Source organism: Talpa occidentalis, unplaced genomic scaffold (assembly GCF_014898055.3).
Source record: "Talpa occidentalis isolate TD23 unplaced genomic scaffold, MPIMG_talOcc4v2.1 talOcc4.11, whole genome shotgun sequence".
Lineage (NCBI taxonomy): Eukaryota > Metazoa > Chordata > Mammalia > Eulipotyphla > Talpidae > Talpa > Talpa occidentalis.
Genome location: NW_023601104.1, coordinates 37,500,399 through 37,510,002, shown reverse-complemented (window position 1 = coordinate 37,510,002; position 9,604 = coordinate 37,500,399).

Below are 9,604 nucleotides of genomic sequence, written 5' to 3'. Positions count from 1 at the left end.
TTGCCACACCTTATAAATGGAGCATTAGGCCACACGGTCCCCAAGAGTGTTTTGGGAGCTTTTCTGTTCTCCCTGGGGCCAGCAAAGATAAGAAGGGTTCCAGAAGTTTGAAAACTTTGATGTCGGGGCTGATTGGCTCCTCTGGCTGCCTTCTCCAGCCTAGCTCCTAAAACCCAGAGGGTGGAAATTTGCCTCTAGGGCTTATAAACCTGGTAGTAAGAACCTGCCCATCACTTCGCTCCTTAGATTCCCCTTCTACATTTAGAAACTCTTGGAGTCTACCTTGTAAGGAAATAGCCAGAGTGGACATTCCTCAGATACTTGGGACCTCTGCCCACACCCCTATCCTTTGCCAGTCAGCATTTGTTCACCCATTGTACTGTCCTTCAGGATGAAGCTTGGTTCCGGTGACTTAGGGCATTGTCTGCACCTTAAGAGCTCATAATCCAGCTAGCAACCTTTCAACACTGGCCCCTCAACTCCCCCAAGGGGCTTTGTGTCAGACTCCGGTTTCAAAGGGCTCTTCAAGGACTAACTGATCTGGCTCAGGATATCAAGCCAGATGATGCCTAGGGTGGGCTCATGGAAGCCCGGGATCTGGAGGGTTAAGCCTCCCTCCCTCCTGCCTGCCCCCTGCAGTGCTGGCCTCAGCTGCTTGGAATCCTCAGGGTCCTGTAGGGCCCTCCCGCCAGCCAGATGGGCAGCAGAGCCAGCAGTGAAGAGAAGTGGAAACAGGCCTCGAGGTACCCCCAGGCAGGGAGGGGCAGGGAAGAGAAGGGAATGGGAGGGGGGATAGAGGATGGCTCTAAGATAGGGGAGCCCCATTGGCTTAGAGTGGGGAATGCAGGACCCCTCCTACGAAGGCAGGGGGGTGGGTTGGGGGTGGGGGCTGCCACAGGGCTTTTGAGCTGTGGGGAGACCAGGGCACAGGCCATCCTGTACAGCCGGCTTCTGCCTAGAGCCAGCTCTTGGCCTGAAACCCTACCCATTGCTGGCTCCTACTCCTCTTTCTTTTTTCTTAATAAGGTCGAATCAGAGTGAGTCAGAGGAGCCAAGTTTCCTGTTAGACTCTGTTTGAATAAACTCTGCTCTGAACATAGCTTGGGCCTCTGACAGGCTCCCCAGACCAGGGCTGTGACCCTGCCAGCCATCCCTGCTGAGATGGAGACCAAAACCTAGGACCCTAGAAGGACATGATTGGGGGTCCTGGCCCATCCACTCACTGGGGACAAACCTGTGAAGCCCCAGCATTTCAGATCTCTGGGGTACTAACACCTTTCTCGTGATACATTTGGAAGGATGAAATGAGAGTGCTGTGAAAGGTACCCAGCACAGTTTCAGGCATGTGGCCATTATTTTCTTTCTTTCCTCTGGACTCATGAGAGAGGGAAGAGTTCAACTCCTGAGGGTACCCCCCACTTTCCCTCTTTCATATTTTTATGTTCTATGTCCTCCGCATCTTTCCTTGCCCAGAGTGAACCTGTGCAGAACAGGACACCTCCTAGAGCCTGTCTTCTTCTCTCCTACCCACTCGCTCCCTTGAAACTTTTTCCTTCCGGTCTGGGTCTCTCATGGCTAACAAAGCCAACATCTCTGTGAGCCCTGTCAGCCTGCCTGGTTTCCCCCCTCCACACAGGGGCAAGGCCTGGAGATGTCCTGGCATCTTTCTTTTGACACCTGCTGAGAAGGGCTTGAGAGAGAGCTAGGCAGGCTGTAGAGGGTGCCTAGGGACTCACCAGGCTGGGCCAGGCCCGCATGGTCTGGAGGTGAGGGAAGCCAGTGGCACCTTCTCTCTGGGACCTGTGCCTATGGAGAGAGACCCACATCCATTTTTTTTCAGACCCAGCCATGCAACTGAGGTGTGTTGAAGTCCTTGGCAATCTCAAGAGATCACAGAGGGCCAGTGAAATAGGACTAAAAAAGCTTGCTGATAGTGACTTTATTAAGCACCTGCTGTGTACTCAACTCTGGGCTGTTGTTCTGTCACCTGGGCTCCCCTGTAGTGGCCATGCCCAGCACCCTGGTCCTGGAACTCCTGGCTCAGGAGAATACATCCTGGCCAGCAGAGGGTGTGGGGAACAGAGACGGGGTGGGAGGCATGGGATGCCTCATTCCACTGCAGATCAGAATGGCCCACTGGGATCACAATGTTTCACTGAGTGGGGGAGTCCCTGCCCTCTGTCTCCTATACTGAGTAAGGTTGGGTCTCCTCCTCCTCCATCTACCTGTCCATCCCTGGCTGCTGTGTCCCCACCTGTGCATCTGGGTGGACCACTCAAGAAAGGCCTTTGATAGGATTTGTGCTGAACTGGGAATGGAATGGAAATCCTGGCCCAGACCTCACTGGAAAGTCTCTGAAAAGCAGGCTGGAGGGAGTGCTGAGTGAGGAGGCCTGGCGAGCTGGCACAGAACTCGCTGACTCCGCAGGGAGAGGACCACCGAGTGACCACTGCCAGCTGGGCCCAGTGCGGGCCCCTCCCCCACAGCCACATCTGGTGCGAGAGTGGGAAGGGGGTAGACAGGGGCACTCAGGTCCCCAGAGCCAAGGCTGCCATGAAGGGGCTGGTAGAGGGGGGCAGGCCCTTTAGCTTGGAAGTGTCTCTCTTTAGGGCTGTAATTCCCAAGAAGTCTGGAAGTGGGGGAGGTGTGGTCAGTCTTTTTGAGGGACAGAGGGGCCTGGGGAGAGAAGGAACCCACCCACTCTTCTCTAGGACCCAGGGGAACTCAGTGGCTCTGACTAACAGTCCGTTTTCCCTCCCTGCTCTCCAGGCCCCCTCCCCCATGGTTCCTTGGGAATTAGAAATACCAGAATTGATATAACAGTCCTGCATTGGCATTGAGGCAAGTCTCAGAGGCAGGAAGCCCAGTGAGCCCCCTGAGCCCCTTGAGCCCCCAGCCCAGCCAGTTTTCCCCCTCCCTGACTCTCTCCCCCTCCCAAGAGGCAGGCGTGGCTATGGGGCTTGCTAAATACTTTCTCTGTTCCCTCCCCCACCTCCTCTAACCCAGTGCCCAGAGCTGGTGGAGGCTGGAGAGGACTATTGTTACTGGAACCAGGAGAGGGATCTCATCCCAGGGGCCTTTCCTGTTTGAGGGATTTTGCTGAAGCTGTTGGCTGAGGCCTGCTGGTTGGAAGACTCTCTTAAGATTGAGGGGTTGGACTTCAGCGAGCATGTAGTGGGGAGAAGGAGGTATCAGTCTCCTAGCCAAACAAGCACTGGCAAGACCAAGTAGAGTGCCAGTCCTTAGACAAAGACCAACGAACTGTGGCAAATTATCAGGGAAACTAAGGAAACCCAGTGGTTCTGACCAGCAACAGCCTGGCAATATCAAGAGAAGCCTCTTCTCTTTCTGCTTTCATATTCTTTCCTACGTATTGTTAATTCTTAGTTGGGTCTCCCCTAGCCTTTTTATTTCTTTTTTCAGTACTACACCCCTGTCTTTGAATTGATTCATTTTCTGTCCTTCCACATCCTTTTCTGTGTCTTGCTATCTCTGTTTCTGTTTTTTTCACCTCTTACTCACTTGCTCCATCTCTGTCTGCTGATGTTTCTACCAATTGTTCCTTCATTTGTCCACAAACTCATTCATTCAGCATGTCCCTTGAGTACCTTCTGAATGCTAGGCCCTATGCTAGCTTCAAGAGTTACAGAGAGAAGCCAGACCTCTCTGGTCACCACGGAACTCGTAGTCTAATGAGGGGGACAAGAGTGAACAGACAAGAACAAAGAGAAGTGTCCTGAGTAGAGGTGGAGGTATTGTGTTGACTTTCTGTGACCTTTGAGAGACATTTCTATTTCCCTCTGTTTTAATGTATGTCTGGCCTTCTGCTTGTCCTTCCATCTATCCATTCATCTATCCATCCATCCATTGTCATTCATTTATCCCATCCATCCATCCATCTGTTCACCAACCATCTTTCAGTCCATCTATCTGTCCATCTGCCTGTCCATCCATCCACTCATCCACCCATCTGTCTGTGCTTCCATCTCTGTCTATCTCTGATTCTCTTCTTGTCTCCATTGTGAGGTGACTTGCTTACTGCTTGCTCTATAGGGTACTTGCAGTTTGCTCCCTCTGCTGGGGGTCACAGTGCAGCTGTGGGTCTGGGAGTGGGTGGATATGGGTTTGGGAGGAAGTAGAACTTGCCTATACCTCCCCAGGACACTGTGTTGCAATGAATTTCTAAGGAATTGAGTGCAACATTGGGGATACTATTCAAAGGGTTTTTCTTTGGAGGCTGTTCTGGGCAAGATCAATTGACTAAGCTCCTCTGTATACCACAGAATGAACAAAGTAGGTTTTTCACTGGTGGTATTTCCCATACTATTATGTATTTGACCCCAATCTACACCCCCATCTCCAAGAAACTTTGAGGAGTTTCATTTTGTCATCTGGAACTGAACTTGGAAGAGGAAGGGGAAACAGGTGTTGAAAGAGTAGAGACAAGATATTAGCAATCTCTCCCCTAAATTTTTTCAGCTTTCTGTTTCATATTATTAAAAAAAAACCCACATCAGTTATGGGACATTTAGAATACAGAATAAAAAGAAAACTCATTCTGTAACCACTATCCCAGGCCTTTTGTCCCTCATTAAAATAAAGTTTGCATATACAAACTTACTTTGTTTGTATAATAATATGAGGTGAACATTTTCCACATCACCATCACTGCCATGATTTGCTTCTCTTTTCAGTATTCACACTGATGTGGGAGCATCCACCAGCCAGTGAAATCATGGTCAAGAATATGTTCCTCCTCAATGCCTTCTGCGGGGGAGATGGTTCAGACATGGCCCCTGCCTCTGCCCCTTCCCTGTTCAAACCTCATGTCCTTCATGATTGGACCCAGAAGCTGAGCCTACAATCAGATCTTGAGTTTTTCTCTGGCAGGAAGAACTTAGATATAATTTGAGGTATCTTGACCCACTGGTTGAGATGGGAAGGTGGGAGTTGCCTTCATTCCTATCTGCCTAAGACACCAGTCACTTCCTTCCTGCAGGACCAGACTTTGTCCAACCATGAAAGATTGGTAGCAAACTCCCTGTGGAGAAAGTGATGGTGGCTACCAGCCTTGTCTAGAAGGCTGGTAGGCTTGTCTAAAAGACCTCCTTCACAGATTCTTACATGTTCTCCTAGAGGGAAGCTTCTGGCAACTTACATTTTAAAAAATAACTTTAAAATAAACTTTATTATAACATACACACAAAAAAGTATAAGTATATACCTTGGTGACTAATTCTAAAATGAAGGTAACAACCACCTGGATCAAGAAATGGAGTGTGATGGTGATGGTACATGGGTGAATTGGTGGTGGGAATTTCACAGGGACTATAACTGAGTTGAGAAAGTATACATTGTAAGAAAAAATGAAGAACAATGTAAAAATATATATATTTAAAAAAAGAACGAAAGAAATAGAGTGTGGCAGCAGTTCCAACTTCTTTTTTTTTAAGATTTATTTATGCATACAAGAACTGGGGTACAGGCCAGAGGTATGGGGGGGAGAGGATCCACCAGAGACAGAGTGAGGAGCAGAACAGGCAGATCGACTGAAATACACTGCTGAGGGGAGCACCGGGCAAGTCAGGAGAGGTCTGCTGTGCCATGTAGGTAGCTCTCTGACTGGGGATCAAACTTGTGCTGCAGTGGCTGCAGATTGCTTCATAGGTTACGTCTTAACCCCTTGCACCACCAGGGAGGCCCAGCAGCTCCAACTTTTGATAGGAAATCCTAAAAGTTCTACCTGAGTTAGTACCTGGTTACCTGTAAGCTGTCAGGATTTTTAATGACTGGGTTATATGGATCATAACTTATTAATAACCCCCCTTTTGTTATATTTTTTACTATAAATGAAACTATAGTGAGCACCCTTGATCATAAATCTTCCTGCTAACTCCTGCTATGTAGCCACCCCCAAGTGCCTGGGTTTGGCTCTAGCCTCCTCATTTGTGAGCTATGTGACTCAATGTACCTGTTTTCTTTCTGTAAAATGGAAATAATCATAAGGATTTAAATGAGGTGACATAGGATTTTATTTAGTACAGAGCCAGTTGCATATAGCACTCAATAAGCATCAGTCATTATTTGTTCCTTAGATTAATTATTGGAAGTTGGATTTCTAGTGAAAGGTTTTGAATAGTCCTAAGGTTTTGGTACAAATGTCCCTGCTGCTCCTAGAAAAGTCTCCAGCTTTTGTCCAGCTTGTCCTGTCCCTTATCTACACTGGGTGCTATCTCCCTAAGAGAGTATTAAACATTTGATAAGTTAAAAACAAGTTAATACAATTTTTTAGTTGCATGTTTTTTCATGCAAGTGAACATTTGTCTTGTAAATTTGTTGACCCCTCAAATGGTTTTCCCACTTTTACTTTTGTACACAAAAAGTATATTCTAAAGCAGTAGCCAGAATGATTCTTTAATGTCCTTTTAAGACATAAAGACAATTTCATTCTTTTGCTTAAAATCCAACAGTGGTTCTTGATTTCACTTAGAATAAAAACCAAAGTCCTCTGAATTAATGGCCTCCAGGGTCCTCATCAATAGACCCCTTGCTCTTCTGGCTTCAGCCACACTGTATCACCCCCAGAACACCACAACTGTCCCCACCACCACCTCTGCATCACTCACTCCATGATCTAATTCAAGGCTTTGTTTAGTGTGTTCTAAACCCATCTTCTCAGTGAGGACCCATCACCAAGTTCCCCATCTCTCACTCCTGGTCTACTTTTCTTTTTCTTACCAATTTTACTTACCACCTAAAATTCTTAATAATTCGCAAACTTGTTCATTGTCTGCCTCTCCTCATGAGAATGTAAGCTCTCAATGTCTCCTGACAAGTCCCTCCTTCCCTTGTATGTGGGCTAGATCTAATTACTCTAATGAATAGAATGTGAAACAAAGTCTTGGGAAGTTCCTTCTGACATTAGGTCATAAAAGACTGTGACTTCTGCCTTCTTTCTGTCTCTCCCCCTCTCCTGCTTTACCTCTTACCCTCTCAGTTGCCTCTTCTGATGAAGCCAGGCCTACCTTAAGTGATGAGAAATGAGGGATGCTTCTGGACAATAAGTAATAAGGAACTGAGGTCCTCAGGCCAGCAACCTATGAAGAACTAAATCCTTCACAGTCGAACCTTCCAGTGAGCCCGCAGCCCTGGCTGACCACTTGATGGTAGCCTTGTGAGAGACTCTGAGAACTCGCAGCTTATAAGCCTCACCCAGAATCCTGACTCACAAAAACTGAGGGGTAACAATGTTGTTTAAAACACTAAGTTTCAGGGTCATTTGTTATTGAGCAATGCATAACTAATACAGTGTCTTTTTTTCCCCATTATGTTTCAAACAGGTTGTTGGGAAATGTCGGAAATGTAGTTATTTTATAACCAGTCACTTAACTAAACTATTTTGGTAATTTAATATTTCTTTTCCAGTTTTTCTAAGAAGACAGTCATGTTTACAAATAATTTATTCTTGTTTGATTTTTTCCTGGCTATTTGGATTGGCTAGCCTATTTAGAAGGCTAACAAGATAGTAGAGATCTTTGTCTTGTTCCCATATTAAATGGGAACATTTCTAGCATTTTACTCCTTCAGTGTTGGCTGCAGATTTGAGATATTATGTGAAATAAGTACACTTCAATTTCCAGGTCTCTAGAGCTTTTTAAAAGAAAATCAGGAATGGATGTTGAAATTTATCAAATCTCTACTCAACGTGTAAAATGATCTTTTTCTCCTTTGACCTATTGCTGTGGTGAATCAGTTTGTTGCAGTTTTGATAAAGCATCATTCACGCATTCCATTGCTCATGATGTATTATTTTAATATATTGTTGGGCTTACTTTGGACTTAATCTGATTAATTTTTCATTAAGACTTTACATGTATATAAATGAGGCTAGTGTGTGACTCATTCATTCATTCTTTGTGCTGTTTGTCAGGTTTTGGTATCAGAGTTATTCTAGTTCTACAGAAAGAATTGAGAAGTGAGTCAAGTTCTGGCAAGAAACATTCATCCAAAATGGTTTAAAGAAATACTTTAACTTGGAAGTGTGGATAAAGTGAAGGGAACAAAGAAAGACTGGCAAGGCACCCAGAGACCAGCAATGTCAGGGGCCATTACCATCCCCAAGGGCTGCAGGGAGGAGGGAGGAGCTGGTGTGATGGGGGCCCCTGGAGAACTGGAACCTTGGAGAACAGGTCAGGCACAAGCTGAGGTTGGAGACACTGGAGGAATATACCAACCCCTTTCTTCTCCTTCCAGTCTCCGGCCTGAGCCTCCTTTGGGCAGAACCCCAGCAGCTGGAGGCCCATGGAACTTGGGGAATGATGTGGTTTGTAGGGTCACCTCCCCCTGGAGCATGCAACTAGGCAGGGAAGCATGGGGTGTCTGGTGAGGTTTCTGTCTCTTGACTGGATTCTGACAGAGATACACATAATTGTGTGTCTTAACAGTTTCCCTCTTTCCTGTTTGGTACGACTGCATTTCTAATCACACATCCGTTCTACCTCGTTTTTTCAGAGTTCACATTTTAATTAAATGAACTCATTACAAAGCAGATGTGGTCTGAAGTTCCTTATGTGTCTGTGATAAATCTTTTTAAAAGGAATTGTTTTTCTCTGCCCTTGTGAGGAATGTGTTCTCTTCACGATCATAAGCTATTCAAAGGCACTGGGTGTTTGCAAGGGTATGTGTGTGCAAGTGGGTGTGCATTTGCTTTTACTCCTTAAAAAATGAGTGTTTAATAAAATCTTATTATTTTTCCCAAGCAAGAGGAAAAGAAGTGGATTCTCTTGAGCTCCCCACCCACCTGGATGTTTTTCTAATTGTCATATTTCAGCCTGAAAGACTGATTATTGCAAAATCACATCATCAGTTTGCTATGAACACAAATTGTGTGTGACATATGTCCCCCTATTCATCACCAGATTGGTCTGTGGGTCTAGCTGGCTGCAGAGTGTGTATGTGAGTGTGTGTATGTGTGTGTGGGGGGGGGTTGCATGTGTATTCTTCTTTTTCTGCCCAAATAGAGCCTTCCAAGGGCTGTTACCAGCTGAGGGATCTAGTTGGTGTAAGAATTGGAAGTTAGCTGGGGGCAGGCCCAGTGGGGAAACTTGTCTCTGCACCAGGGACCAGCTATAATGGGGCTCCTCCTCTAGGGAATTGATGTAGCTGTCACAAGACTAGTGCCCACCCTGGCAGGGTGGGAGAAAGGAGGTATTAGGGGGAAACTAGCTAAGGGAGGTGCTCCCCTGCCCACTGATCTTGGCATAGGAACTACATGCACCCCAAGGCCTCCCAGTCACCTCCTACAAAACGCTAGTCATCCACTTCACTGAAAATACTTCTACAAGACACATTCTCTGCAGGTCCTGTGTCCCATCACCTGCCCTCCAAATTCAGGGGCTGGAGGCAAATGCTGTCAGGAGCTCATTTACTTACTTCTCATGGTGTAGTTTTGCTTTCTCAGAAACTGGACTTGTGAATCATCCCGGGGAGGGGGCTCCCTTCAATCTACCTCTTGCACATTTTCCAAAGATTTCCAGCATTCCTGGCACAGGAATGAGCCTTCCCTGGCTTCCAGGCCTGCATGCATGGGCTTTCCCTTCTTTAA